General features: G+C 50.8%; 1 long non-coding RNA gene across 9 annotated transcripts in view; it reads left to right on the top strand.

Annotated features, from left to right (window-relative positions):
- The first annotated feature begins 941 nt into the window (after window positions 1-941).
- The window catches only part of LOC110262000 (uncharacterized), a 147,631-nt gene continuing 133,249 nt past the window's right edge, over window positions 942-15,323 (top strand). For all 9 annotated transcript variants that reach the window (XR_014841375.1, XR_014841369.1, XR_014841380.1 and 6 more), the window contains exon 1: window positions 942-1,168. This is a non-coding gene — a long non-coding RNA (uncharacterized LOC110262000). The remainder of the gene's footprint in view (window positions 1,169-15,323) is intronic.

Genomic DNA, 15,323 nt, shown 5'->3' with positions numbered 1-15,323 from the left:
GACTAACTAGAGGCTAAGAGTAGAATTGCCCTGGTTCTTGTCCCTTGTTGAAAGCAAGAATGTTTCAAGGAGGCAAAGACTGTGAAAGCAGGTATAAAGTTTATTGTTGGAAGCACAGTACACCATGTGGGAGAGCACACAGAGAAGCAGTCTATCTAAGACAGAAGCTAAGAAGTAATACACACTCTAAAGAGGAGCGTGGGTGCAGGCATCCTCCTCAGTGAGGAGCCACCAGAGAGGTGATTTACGGCACTTATTTAGCACAGTTCTTCCTGGTCTTTGTTTTCCTTTGGCCAATTGTCTTGTTGTATTTCTCACACCTGAATGGCACAGGACCCTCCCCAATACGCATGCGCATCTTTTGGCAAAGATGGATTCCAGAGCAAAGGATGCTGGGATGGTATCAGGACTTATTAGGGCCTGGCACCCCCTCCCTTTCTGACCCCTAGGAGTCTTACTGCGCATGTGTAACTAGGGAGCTCTCCTTGACCCCAGGCGTGATTGAAGTGGTCATCTTTCTACTCCCGCAGAGCTCAGCGCCTGCCATTAACTTTTCCCTTGACATATCAAAGAGAAACAAGGCCCAATTTACTCAGCTTAACAAGTCCCAGCTGTTCTCAGCCCAGGGGCCCATCTACCTCCTACTTCAGGTCTACCCTCCCTCCTCAACGCTGCTGGCTCCTCAAGGTCAGGAACCTCAAGGTCAGTCCCTCTGGTGTCTTCTCAGCAAAGAGCACAGCAGCAGGGTCCCCGGCCATGCTGTGTGAAGCCCGGCGAGATGGGTAGGGAGGCGAATGAGTGTGTCTTCTGGATGCAGACAAGGCTGCTGTGATGAAACTTGGGGCAAATTCCTTAGCCTCTTTGAGCCTCATGCTCCTCACCTGTAAACTGAGGATGGAAGTAGCCCCACCCTGAAGGACAGAAAGTGCGGACAAAAAGTGGTCTCTTTTCTCCTTTGACTTGACACTGTGAGGATCGCTGTCTCAAGCCTTCCAGTTTGTTCCTTGATCTGACTTTTTGTTCCTGGTTCATCTTGTGGTGCAAGCAAATGACAACTGATAGGACATGAATGATATGACGTAAGCAGTTGTTATTGTTGGAAAGAGCCCTGGTTTTGGAATCGTGGGCTCAAGGACTGCTTCTTCCCCAAGTGGCTGTGTGGACTTGGGTAAGCCGCTTTCTCTGAACCTTATTTCCTCATCTGTAAAATGGGTCTGCCTGTCTCCCAGATGGTGGAGGTGGCCAATGCCAGCACCTGGCACTATTGAGCATTGAACCCTCTCCAGAAAGTTCTTCTGCCGAGAGAAAACTGCTGGTTGAAGTTGGTAATAGGCTGAGGGTCTGGGAGGAGCATAGGTAGGATGGAGGCCAGGCCAGGTGCCTGTAGGAACCCACTGTGGTGCTAGCTCTGGCCGTTAGCCATGTGAGACCTGGAGCTCTTATGATCTGGGCTTTGATTGGAATAGACAAGTGGCACTTGGATGGAAGGGGTGGTGTTGAGGAGGGAAGGCACAGCTGGTTCCCAGATGTAGGCATGGCTACTGCGTGAGAGGACCCAGGGGGTTTATTATTGCCTCTGCCTCCACCAGGAAGCTCTGTCCTTCCTGTGGGGCCATCAAATACTCAGAGCAGAGGAGCTCCCTGGTGGCCTAGTGGTTAAGGATCTGGCATTACCACTGCTGTGGTGCTGCTTCAGTTCCTGGCCAGGGAACTTGTGCATGCCACAGGCATGGCAAAAAAAAAAAAAAAAAAAAAAAAAAAAATGCTGCAAAAGATGGTGGAGCTGTGGGGCTCTGGGTTAGCCAGGCTTTCATGAGGCTGATGTGCAGGCAGCAAAGGGGGGCCCTAGAAGCCTGTTTACCCCCTCCTTTGTCTTCTTTCCTATTCTAGACCCACCCCCTTTTGCTTGCCAGTTCTTTCTCCTTTGACCTGCCCTTCCATCAGGCTTGCCCATCATATCTCTGAGGCCCTCTCGTTCCTTCATTCATTCAGCAGCTTAACTGGCCACCTCCTCCTTACTCCACCCAGGGTCTAGGCAGATGCCCAGGATGGTTCATTTGTAAGACCGGTTTGCAAGAGTTGGTTTTTCTCAATTGAAACTGCCTGCAAACCCCCAATATATAAAACAGAGCACAGAAACCTGCACCATCTCACCCTTGCCCTCCTGGGCCCATGAAGGGTGTGGATGTGTCCCCAGACTGTGCAGATGGAAGTTCACAGCTCTGGTCTAACCCCTTGTTTCATGCGAAGGGAGAACCAGGCCCAGAGGGGAGAGGGTTTTGCTTGGGGACAATTGGTGTGTTGTTGGTGGAGTTGGGACTGGATCCCTGACTTCTAAGGTCCCTCCTTCTCACATCCTGAGCCTCTTCCAGTTTAGCTGTAGTTTCTCCCAAAGCTGCCCATGGTCTCTGCACAGAGACCTGAGCTCCCCTCCTGCACCCCCCAGCTATTGCCAGGACATTTCACAAGCTCTCCGAAGGTGAGCTGAGGCTGAGGGATGACAGAGAATGCAGGTGGTATCTAGGCTGAGTGATTATTGAGGGTGGGACCCCTGGGATGAGGCAGGAGACCCTGGAGGGGACACTGACCATAGCTGTGGATCTTGGGGAGGAAGTGGATGGGCAGCCCAAGGGAGTTTTATTGTCCTCAGTAGAAGGAAACTGAGGCTTAGAAAGATTAAGTGACTTGCTTGAGGTCACACAGCCCATGGCAGAGCTGGGATCTAAACCAGTCTGGCTCCATTAGGAGGGGTTGGGGTGACTCTGGGTTTCTGTGGGGGGGAAGCATCGAACTCTTAAAGTACCAGCAGGTGATAGGACTCCTTCTTGCCCACTTGCCCACATCCCCACCCCTAAAGTCACCTGGTCACCATGATGACTCTAATGGCTGGTCCAGGGGAGGGCTGGGGTTTTGGCAAAGAGGGCCTGAAATGCAGGACCTGGGCAGCCTCTCCGCTGGAGGCATCAAGTGCCTCTATTCATCTGCTGCCCCCAGACATGGAACTGTTTTTTTGCAAGTTTTGTAAAAGGCAATTTGTTTGCTCTTGGAAGCCCCTAGTCTACAGAGGCAGAGCCTGTGAGGTTCAAGACTCTGATGCACGTTGTCAAGACATTTGGCCAGCTGAATGGTCATAGGGATGTTTAAAGCATGCTGCCGGTGCTTCTGATTTTCAGGAAATCTCCAAGCATTTATACACATGCTCTTAGGGCCTCTGCCTTGAATTGTTGATACCTCCTCTTCTGATAGAATTGCTCTCTATATTTGGCATTTTAAACCCTGGGTGTTCCTAGAACCTAGAAGTACATTAACATGTGAGCCGCTTTATAAGAAAATTCACAGTATTTTCACCTGTGACCTCTGGCATCATGGAGGAAAGGGGACGCTGCTTTTCTTCTCTGTGAGGCCTGGGACTAGCTGCCTTTCCTGCCCACGTGCCCACCTGAGAGTAGCAGCCAACGTTTTCCTTCTGACTGGTCTCATTAAGCCCAGGAACTTGGAAGTGGGAGAGAGAATTTCCTCATTTCATAAAAATTTCAACTACCGTGCAGAGGCAGCCAGGTCCTTCCTAGTTATTTTCTCTCTCCTGCCTGGAGATATTTAGTTATCTCTCTTCCTGGTGGGAGATAAGGTACTGGAAGAAAACAGAAACAGCTGACGGGGGAGCTGATTCATTCGGTTGAGGACGTGTTAGCTTGGGAGGAACACATGAGAATAACCAGCTCTAATTGAGCCCTACCTGTGTGCCAGATACTTTGTGGAGTCTTTATTTGATTTAATTTGTAGAACAACCCTCTGAACGGAAGATTCTTTTCCCAGTTTCACAAGTGGAGAAACTGATGCTCAGAGAGGCAAAGTAGCTTGCTTAAAGTCACGTAGCTGGAGGCCGAAGGGGGTAGGACTCAAACCTGAGTCCGCAAGCCACTAAGGCTGTGGCTGTGAGTACCATGTTACATGGCTTCCAGCCTGAGTGGCAATGGCTCACAGCTTCGGCTGACAGGGCCAGGTTTGGAAAGCGCAGTCTCCTGGCCTGCTAGCTTGGGGATTTTCCTCACTTGGATCTGGGTGGGACCCCCTCAGGGGAGGGTGGGATGGAGTTTGTCTGGGAAGAGGCTGGATGACTACATTTCAACCCAGGAGAGCTGACACCCTTCGCTTGTACTATGAGGAAGAAGGCTCTGAAATCAAAGTTGATGGGGCTTGGATCTTGGAAGTTTGCTAACTTATTCTGTGCCAGGTTCAAGCCACTTATGTTCTCTCAGTGTCTTTATTTGCAAAACAAGTCTGCCCTTGAGGATCAGCAGGAGACTCAAGAAGACACTAGTGTCTGTGACCAGCCTTAGCCCCATGCCTGGAACAGGGGAGGGACTTAGAACGTATTAGTTCCTCGCTACACATTCTCTCCAGATCGCTCCTCCTCTGCATTCAGTGCATCTCACTTTGCTGAATTATCTTCAATGCCTGCCACAGCTATGTGGAGGGAAGGGGATCATCTGTCCTTGCTGGTGCAGGACACGGCCTCCCTTTGGCTGGGAGGACCACGCCACTCATTAAATATGTGTGAGTCAGGAGTACAAGGTACCTCCACACCCAGGGTGCCTGTTGGGAGCTCCCTAGCTTAAAGGCTCTGGCTGCTCCCTAGAAATACTAAGAGGACACCCTTCTCCCGATGCCCATCAGGAGAGGATGAGACCAGGTTGCAGGGGTGTCACTGAGCCAAGGACCTGCTCTTCCAGCTCGGGGCCTCTTGGGGAATGGTATTCTTTGCTGCCCACAACTTAGAAAAGAGCCTTCCCTTGAGGAAAGGATGATTCATCTCTGTAAGAACATGGACGGAAAATCTCTGCCTTAACCAGGGCCTGGCAGGGGGAGGTTGGCCTCATCCAGGAAGACCGTGCCGGAAGAGGACATTTAGGCAGGTAGTTGGGACAAGAGGTGGGACTTGGTCTCGGTGGGGCAGGGAAGGAGGAGTCCCAGGCCCTTTGGCGTTGCTTCAACATTTATTTCTCCCTGCAGCCTTGTAAGGCATTAGTGTAGTTAGTTCCATCTTGCAGGAGTGAGCAGTGAGGCTCAGAGAGGCAGGTTATACATCCCAGGTCACTCTGCTAATAGCAAGACCCTAGAGGGGAACCCAGATCTAGCTGGTTTCAAGGCCTGTGTCATTGTCGCTGTTCCTCTGAGTTCTGGGCATAGTTGGTGGTGGGCATGCTTGCTAATTAAACCACCAGTCAGCATCATCTCTCAGTCCTAAGCATGGAAACACCAGGGATGTGTGGGACAATATCAGTTAATAAGAATCTTGTCCCTCAAGGACCTCACAGTCTAGGGTGGGTATGAGACAAATAACCAGGCAGTCACAGTGGGACATGTCTGTGATTGGAGAAGTGAGGATGCATTGAACTCAGCTTGAGGAACCAGAGAGCTTTCCCCAGGGAAGAGGGGTTTAAATTGAGTTTGAAAGAGGAATCGCTGGAATTAGGAGCCTCGGTGCCTCTGTGGGCAGCGGTAGGACCACAACTCCCATTGCACCCCCTTTCCTGCACAACCAGACCTTCAGCTCATCACTGAGCTGTCTGCATTGCTGATGGCTAGAGTGGCAATGTGGGAATTTCTACAGCACAGTGGCTGCTGACGCCTTTGCATTAGAAATGTCTTGTCAAAGCTGGGCAATGCAGAGCTTCGTCCTGGTCCTATAGAATCAGAATCTGGAGGGTGAGAAGAATCAGGGAATTTGTGTTTTAAACCAGTGGATTATTCACAAAGCCCACCCTGATTATACTGCATGGGGAGGGGGTGTCCCTCAGACCCAGCCCAGGCTGGATGAAATGGAAGCGCTCAATAAATAAGAAGCAAAAACAGGGAAGAAAACAAAAAGAAAAGGGAAGATGTATACATTGTCTTCTAGCGTGAGTTTACAATCTCTCTGGGGAGATAAATTTCCCACATTGAAAAGATTGCCCAACCTGGACTAGGCCACAGTGGAAACTCCCCAGTAGGCTCTGCTCAGCATTCGCTTCCCAGATCAGACACGCAGGGCTGAGGCGAGTGCTGGGAGGAAGATTGGGACAAACTTGAGGCAGGGAACGGGGCAAGTAGGCTCTCCCCACTCTATCAGATCCAGGTCAACCAGCATGTATTGAGTGTCTCCTGTGTGCTGGGCCCTGGGTTAGCTGCCAAGGATATGGGAGAGAGAAATGGCCTCTATCATCTAGGAAGGAACTATCAAGAAAGGATGACAGACATGTGAATAAAAAATTACCCCTTGGTGTGACATAGTGAGAGAGGCAATAGCCAGGTCACAGTGTGATGACTAAAATCTGGGCTCTGCACCTGACTAAGCTGGGTTGAGATCTCATTTCCGCTATGGCCCAGCTGGGGGACCTGGGGAACATTTCTATTTTTCTTTCTTTTCTTTTCTTTTTTTCTTTCTTTTTTTTTTTTTTTTTTTTTTTTTTTGTCTTTTTGCCTTTTCTAGGGCTGCTCCCGTGGCATATGGAGATTCCCAGGCTAGGGGTCTAATCAGAGCTATAGCTGCTGGCCTACGCCACAGCCACAGCCACAGCAACGCAGGATCTGAGCCGCGTCTGCAACCCACACCACAGCTCATGGCAATGCCGGATCCTTAACCCACCTAGCAAGGGCAGGGACCGAACCTCATGGTTCCTAGTCGGATTCGTTAACCCCTGCACCACGACAGGAACTCCCTAGGGAACATTTCTAACATCATTCAGTGTCAGGTCCTCATCTGTAAAACGGGATGGTTTTAGAACATAGTGCAGAGTGTCTGAAGAGTTGTGAGGATGATACATGGAGTGAATTTGGTCCCATGCTGGGCCCAGGAGTCACTCAGGAACATTAGCTCTGTTGATTTTGATGTTCAGAAGAGAAAGTGATGAACTCCATCAAGGTAGGGATTGTGGCAGTGATGCCAGGACAGAGTTATGAAGGATGAAAATGAGTTCACCAGGCAGATGAGGACGGAGGCAGTGGGAACATGTACAAAGCCTGCCTAAAGCATATGATAACCCATTATTTTCAAGCATAGGGTAAGAGAACCTTAGCCGCTTGGGAGTGGATAGAGGTGAGAAGCATAGGAGAGGAGTGGAAGATGAAGCTGTTGGGGAAGGTTCTGAGTGCCATGTGATGGAGCTAACAGGGATGGTTAATAAGCTGCCATCATGCTGCCACTCTCTGATGCTGCACCCATAGCAGCCATTGCTAATCAATCAGAGAACTCTTCCTGGCTGAGTCACTTTGGCATCCTAGGTGGATTGGCACTGACCTGTAAATTGAAGACTATTTGCCATCCCTGAGAGAGAACTAGATACAGCTCCTTCCAGAACCCACGCATATACCCTTGCCCTCAGCACAGAGTCTTATCAAGCCTTTCCTGTCTTTGCCACACTGTGGTTTGGGCTGCAGTGAGCTGGCAAGCCATAGTCTTTCCTTCTCTTTGACCAGCCCTCTCTGGTCCACCTCCTAACCGCGGGCCTAGGAGGCAGCTGGAGCAGGCTGCCATTTGAGGTTTGGCTGACCCTGGGCTGTTCCACCCACCCTCTCCACAGCAAGGACGGCAGCAGCACCCACCCCTGGCCAGGTTTGGCTCTGTGGGTGGGCAGATCCCTCTGCTGGATCTGGCTTGCTCTCCACCTGCAGCAGCTGCAGCCCAGGGACACCACATCAGGCCCAGTGACAACCTTCAAAGCTTGCCCGATATGCTTCTAATTTGGCCAAGACCTCATGGTGCATGTGAGTGAGGGCTGTGGGCAGGGCAGGGCCCACTCTGAGACCGGCCATTGCGGCAGAGACCAGGAATAGCCCAGACAGCACCACGTAGCACAGGCACACTCCATGTCAGCAAACCCTGTATTTGGAAAGGCAAGCGTGAAGAGCACAGACTTGGTTTCCAGATGGCCTGAAGTCAAATCCTGGCTCTGCCTCTTACCAGCATTACCACTTAACTTCTGTCTGCCTTGGTTTTTTAATCTTTAAAATGGGGATTTTTTGTTTTTTTTTTTTAGGGCTGCACCCACGGCATATGGACATTCCTAGGCTAAGGGTCAAATCAGAGCTGTAGCTGCCAGGCTACACTACAGCCACAGCAATGTGGGATCCAAACTACATATGCAACCTATACCACAGCTCATGGCAATGCCAGATCTTTAACTGACTGAGCAAGGCCTGGGATCAAACCCACAACCTCATGGATGCTAGTCAGATTCATTTCCACGGAGTAGCCCCTAAAATAGGGATATTAACAGTGACTCCCCTTGGGATTTTTGCAAGCATAAATAGAAGGATTCTAAGGAAAGTGCTGGCACTTAGCTAACTATTTTACAAAGATTAATTATTGTAAAGAAGGAAGGACAGAATGGGTACACAGAGGGCCTGTGAATAGGATGGAATGAATCAGAACATAACTTTGCAGGATCAGAAAGGTACATAGAGGAGTGATGACTGTAGAGGCATCTGAAAGGTCAGAGCTTTATTCCCAGGTGTCAAGGGCCTGGGACCACACAGCCCATCCTGCTTCACCCCATAACCCCCAAGACAAACCTTGCCTCTTCTCCACTGAAACTGACCTCCCTGCTCCCCAGAGGCGGGGAGCTCCCGTGAATTCCCTCCAGGCTACTCTGCCCAGCCTGGTGAGATGGGAAATTAATCTCCCTTTAATCCTCTACTTAATGTACAAGATTCCACTCCCCAGTGAGACAATGAAATTAATCTGCCACTAATTTTCTGTTTGCCAACCCTGGGTTTCAGCATTTTTCAACCCTGCTTTTCTGACTACCTTTCTTCCCGGGGAACAAAGATCTAATCTCTTCTCTGGCTTGTTTATTCTGTGTCTTCAAAAAGTGAATCACACTGGCAGTTTGCTCTACTGGTTTGGGAAGGAGGGTGGAATGAGGATCCCCTGTCTCTCCCGCAGGGCACAGATTCAAGGCCCATCACCCCAACCTCTCCCCAGCTTTCTGGGTGTGAGGGGATTAGGGCCCCATGATGTGTCTCCTTACTCAGAGTCTAAGTGTATTGGTCATAGATGGGATGACTAAGGGCTGCCTCCTTGGGAACTGCAGGAGCGGGGGAAGCCCCAAAGCTCAAACACGTTCTAGTGTGAGGTGCAGACCTGGGTCCCCTCTTGTCCGTGTGTGTGTGTTGGGAAGGGGGCTCAGGACTTGGCCTCACCTACCCTGTCGTACCATCTGGCCCATTCCCACACTTATGCATGAGAAAACTGAGGACTGGAGAGGTTGTCCAGCAGGCCTGAGGACACACAACAAATCAGAGGCTGCCCCTGGATTGGATTCAGTTTCTTTCCTCCCACTGGAGAGCTCTTTATGACACTGTGCCACCTGTCATCACTTCACCAAAACCACCACGGTGGTTTTGGAGCAAGGACACTAGTATTCACTGGCATCTGCCATGTGCCGAGTACTATGTAGGCTTTTGTGCATGTTAGCTCAGTTACCCTTCCTGACACACCTGGGAGAGGTGATACTATGCTCTCCACTTTATAGGTGGGAAAACTTAGGCTGAGAAAGATGAGGCCACCGATCAAGTCACAGTAAGGCTACAATGAAGCTGGAATCCAAACTCAGATCTGTCCACTTTCAAAACCTCTGATCTTTCTGTTCTTTTGACAACCCCCCATGGAGAAATGGGCCCAGCTGAGCCCCAGCCCTGGGTGGTTAGGCAGGGGGATGCCAGCCTGGCATCTCCATTCCTCCCTCTGCTGTGGGAGGTGTGGAGGACGCTTGGGCAAGCAAATTACAGACGGTGGCCGGGGACTCATGAGCAGCTAGGGCTAGATTATTCTGGTGGGACTTCCCACTGCCTCCGTGACCCAGCCTACAGCCCCTCCACCTGGACAGGTAGATTTCTGCCCCTGCCTGTTGGTGGGAGGGTGGGTTTGCAGTTAGCTGGGACCAGTGGAGTAGCAGAGACCGGGGCTGTGCAGCTGCCACGAGCCTCAGGCCAGCGGTGCCAGGAACTGGGCAGGAAGTGGTTTGTGGGGAGCGGTGACGAGGCCGAGGCTGTTCGATGTGGCTCTGCCTGAGGTTTCTGCCCTGGAAACCCGACATGTGGATGAAGCCCAGGCTCCCTCCCCTAGGGCAGTGGAGGGGTGGCAGTTAGTGCAATTACAGGCCTTGGCCCTGCAGGGAAGGGAGGGTATGCTCCCAGGGGGAGCCCAAGCTGCCCCAGGGGTTAGTGGTTTCACCACTGGTGGGCGGAGGGTGTGTGGGAATGAGTCCACGCAGGCTGAGATGCGGGGGAAACTGGTGGCATGCACTCTGCCTGCGGGGGGGGGGCTCCCCCGAGGAGGCTGGAGTCCTTGTCCGAGCCCCAGCATGGTTCTGACTCATCGCCTGAACTGGGGCAAGGCCTTTTCGTTCTCTGGGCCTCACTTTCTGTCTTTATCTCTAAAATGAGGTTTCCCCCAGCTCTAAGAATTAGATGAGTCTCCCCTGCCCCCACCCAATCAAAGGAGCGTAGAAACCACAAGGGAGCAAAATAACAACACGGAAAACCACAGCGGCAAGTAGTAACTGCTGGAGATGTGCTCGGCCCTGCTCTGAGCCCTTTGCGTGCCTTCTGTCATCTTCCTAACAACCCTGATGTGCCCATTTCTCAGATTAGGAAGCAGACCAAAATATTCATGGGGATCTACAGCTGGAATGCCCAAGTACTGCAGAGAAGGGGAATCTTCTGAATGTGAACTGAGGGTGTTGCCCCCTGCATTTCCACTCCTTCTCAAACTACCTCTTTAGCTATTAAAACTCACTGTGTTCAGACACAGTCCCACCACTCCTGTCTCTCCCTCTCCCCCATCCCCATCAATCCCAGGATGACAGAACCTAAGGGGACCTTATTGGCCAAGCAGAGTGAAGCTTCAGGGAGTTCTGGGGAGCGTCCTCGGGGGGTGAATGGATGGGAGAGGGGCATGGGTCCAGCTCAGAGAGCCCTGCCGCTGCTTTTGGCAGATCTGTGATCATCTGTGGGTCCCACAGGCAGTTTGTTGCAAAGAAAGGTTTGTCTTGCACAAAGCAAATTTGAACGTCCCGGATGGAGTTCACCCTTCCCATTTCATGGATGGTGACACTGAGCCCCAGGGAAGGAGAATTTGCCCCTCAGGCACTGGAAGGCAGTACTGGGACTTGAACTCAGGTGTCCTGACTCTCAGTGCCATGTTCTGTCCTTCCAGCGCTCTGGCCGGGCAGGGCTGGGCTTGGAGTTGGACCAAGAGTTGCCTGCCCTGAGTACGGACTGAAGCTCTCTGCTGGTCAGACAGAAATTCCAAACCAGGACCTTTGGGATTTGTTAAGTGGGGCATGGCCACGAAAGCGGTGTGAACCCAGCTTGCATTTTCCCCCCAGCTTTACTGAGATATAATATTGTCTAAGTTTTAAGGGCACCATATGATGATTTGCTATATGTATAAGGTGTTTACCAAAATAAGGTTAGCTACATTCTTCACTTCGCATAACTACCATTTTGCTGTTGTTAAGATCTTCTTTCTTAGCAACTTTCAGGTGTATAGGATTGTTAACTGCAGTTACCAGACTGTGCACTATGTCCCTGGAACTTACTCATCTTATAACTGAAAGTCTGTACCTGTTGACCAACTCTTCCTGTTTATCCCCACCTCTGCCCCCACCCCAGGCCCTGGGAACCATCAATCTACTCTCTCTTTATATGAGTTTGATGTTTGTAGATTCTGCATATAAGTGAGATCATACAGGGTTTGTCTTTCTCCATCTAACTCAGCTCATTTAGAATAATGTCCTGAAAGTCTATTCATATTATTGCAAATGGCTGGATGTCCTTTATTTTATGGCTGGGTAGTATTCCATTGCACACAGAAACCACATTTTCTTTACCCATTCATTCAATGATGGACACCAGCTTGCATTTTTCTCTTGGGGAAAGGGGAGCAGTTGTGGCCAGAAACTGCTCACCTTCTAGCTGAGGATGCCAGCAAAGTATTAGCAAGAGTGTCTGCATACAGCAGGTGCTCAAAACTGCTACCTGAGGCTGAAATAATTGTATTTTTCCAACTCAGAGTCACCTTCCCACTGTCTGACTCTTGGAAAAGAATCCAAGGGGGAAGACTTGGCACAAGGACAGGAAGGACGGCCAGAATCTCCTGCCAGGGGCGGGTACCAGGGTGGGCCTTCTGCCCATGTCACAACCCAAGCCTGAAGATTGTGGGATGCCCTGGTTTGGGGGGTGCAAAGACTTCTGGGTCCTTGTCCCAAGGTGTTACCAGCTCCTCCCTCTGGGCCTCAGTTTCCTGCTCCGTGGAAGGGAAAGTTTGGACTAGCTGGTGATTCTCAGCCCTGGCTGTCCAGAAGAAGTCACCTGGGCAGCTTTCAAACAGTCCCAAGGGCCATGGCTCACCCTGGGTCCTCTGAACTTTTGCGGGTACCATCTGAGCATCTGTAGTTTTGGTTCTGATGCCAGTGAAAGGTGGGACTTGTAGACTGGATAGTTCTGGGGGAGGGGGCAGTCCCTGGTGGTTGAAGTCCAGGACAGCTGTGTGGGTTCTCAATAGGCTGCTGTGAGTAAGGCTTTACATCCCTTCTTGGCATTGACTGGGCATCACTCTCAGCCAGAAGCTGTCACCCAGCACGTATCTCCTGCCCTGTAACAGGTGATAGGCAGTAGGTCCCTGGGTACTTCAGGGAGGAGGCCACCTGGGGATTGGTCTCCAGAGTCAGGACCCCAGGAACCTCATTATTCTCCCCACAGGCCAGTCAGGGCTGCTTGATAGAGCATGGCCCCCAGGGAGCTCCCAGCTCTGCAACAAACTCTTCCAGTGGGAGTTCAGCCATCCAAAGATTTGGGACCCTTGTGTCCTGGACGGGGATCCTGGCAGGCAACTGGGGTTGGAGCCACAGTGTGAGCCCACAGTGTGAGGGCCAGCATCCTAAGTCAGACTCTCGGAGTTGTGCTGTGGCTCTGCAGTTAATGAACCTGAATAGTATCCATGACCACGCAGGTTTGATCCTTGGCCTCGCTCAGTGGGTTAAGGATCTGGCGTCGCCGTGAGCTGTGGTGTAGGTCGCAGATGTGCCTCAGACCTGGTGTTTCTGTGGCTGTGGTGTAGGCTGGCAGCTGCAGTTCTGATTCGACCCCTAGCCTGGGAACTTCTGTATGCTGCAGTTGTGACCCTCAAAAGACAAAAATACATACATATATACATACATACACACATACATATATGTCAGATTCTCACATCCAGGTCAGGTTCTGCTGTCTCCGGGCCTCAGTGGCCCCATCTGTAAAATGGGTCATGTAATCCACAGCCAAGGTGGTGTTGGGGGCTGGCTGCTGTGGGGATTCTGATACGGAGACCTTCAGAGAGAGGGTCAGGCAATACGAGGACTTAAAGTCTCAGGGAGAATGACAGGAGGGGGACAAAACCTCCTGAGGGAGCAGGGGTCAGACCCTGTGATGCTGGGAAAGCTAAACCCAGGGAGTCTATACAGGAGAACAAAGCCTCACCACATGGCCCTGTCCATGGGTCTCAAATGCATGTCAGTGAATATTTTCAGCAGGGGCTCCCCTAAAAAAGAATTTTACCAGGAGCCACAGTTCACAAAATATATATACATGGAGCTGGTGTTGCTGAAGTAGGGGAACAGGTTCTAGTTGCCCCAGGCCTCCCCTCCCTGTCCCCACAGTGGCCTAATTTGGGAATAAGTTTGAAAACCACTGATCTAGCACTGGAAGATGAGCTTTGCTATTTCCTTTTGAGGTTCATTTCAGGGGAGAAGGTGTGCTGTGCAGATGGGGCTTGGATACCCAGGAGCATATTCTCGCAGTGGGCTTGGTAGGTGCTGTACAGGCGGCCTGGGGTGCTGGTTTTTCGTTCCTCCTGAGGCATGAGGGGTGAACAACAGCCTCTTCATGGCCTGTGGGCCTCCTGCATCCAGAAAGTGGGGGGACTGGGAGGAGGCCTTTCCTGCTTTGGTTCTTGGTCCTGTTCAGAAGGACAGGCTTCTCCCAGGAAAGCTGGACATTGGCCACTTGGCTAAGTCCTCCAGGGGCAGTGGGGGCATGAAGGCCTTGAGGTGGGGAAGGAAAACAGCAAAGTGACTTCCATCCCTCTGCCCTCTGTGGCCCTGGCTGCCGAAGAGGAGCAGGGACAACCCGGTCAGTTGGCAGTGGGGGGAGGAAGACACAGAGAGGGGCGAAAAACAGCAGAAGTCAGGACTGAGAATGGAAAGCCAGGGAGGCATGGTGGAGGGGGCAGGACTGGGAAGAGCTAAGATGCCAAGAAACCAGACTCAAAGGGAGCAGAGTCTGAGGGTGGAATTCCAGCCAGCTCCATCCTCAGAATGTGTCCAGGATCTGCCACTTCCTGCCACCTTTGCCATGCAACCCTGTGTGAATCTACCTTTTTAGCATAATATATCCCAAATAATGCATTCATTATTTATGTGAAGTTAAAATGTGCCTGAGCTTCTGTATTTTTATTTGCTAAAGCTGGCAAGCCTAGTCTTGTCTACCCCCTTTGGACCTGATGCTTATCAGATCAACTGTCCTAATGCTTATGGGCTATTAGCAGAAGGGAGAAGAAAGCTATCCTGCAAGTATTTATTTTACATAAATATATTTACGTACACTTATTTAAGGTAAATTCTTTAATTTCAAACAGATGAATTTATTTTCGAGACATTTATTTATTTATTTATTTGTTTATTTTGCGTCTTAGGGCCACACCCATGGCAAATGGAGGTTCCCAGGCTAGGGGTCTAATCAGAGCTACAGCTGCCGGCCTACACCACAGCCACAGCAATGCCAGATCTGAGCTGCATCTGCAACCTACACCACAGCTCATGGCAATGCTGGACCCTTAATCCACTGAGTGAGGCCAGGGATCGAACCCACAACCTCATGGTTCCTAGTCGGATTCGTTTCTGCTGTGCCACAACGGGAACTCCCATTTATTTTATTTTAAAATAAATCTATTTGGTGTAGGTGGGGGGTCCTAGAGGCCATGTTCCCTCACCTCTTTCCTGCCTTGAGTGACCCAGATGGTGGAAATTTTAGGAAAATTGGAGGGGGTGGCCTTTTAAATCAGAAAATTCGAGTTCAAGTGTAAGATCTGTTATTGGTCCCCTGACTGGAGTTAGGGAGTTTCTTCCACTGCTGTGGCCTCAGTTTATCCATCCATAGAAAGGAACTAAGACTACCTGCCTTCCAGCTTACAGTAAGATTCATGACTCATGAGCACACATTGTGGCCACATGAGAGGTTTAGTTATTAAGGCCCTGCTGCCTGGGGTCCAGGGTCCCTGGATTGGAGAGCTGGGAGGTATG

The sequence above is a fragment of the Sus scrofa genome, chromosome 1 (genome assembly GCF_054392235.1).
Source record: "Sus scrofa isolate SSC_HxYL_T2T_F1_AM1 chromosome 1, Sscrofa_HxYL_maternal_Yorkshire_Landrace_v2.0, whole genome shotgun sequence".
Classification (NCBI taxonomy): Eukaryota; Metazoa; Chordata; class Mammalia; order Artiodactyla; family Suidae; genus Sus; species Sus scrofa.
The sequence above is the reverse complement of the archived record's forward strand: the minus strand, read 5'-3'. Positions and strand labels throughout refer to the sequence as shown.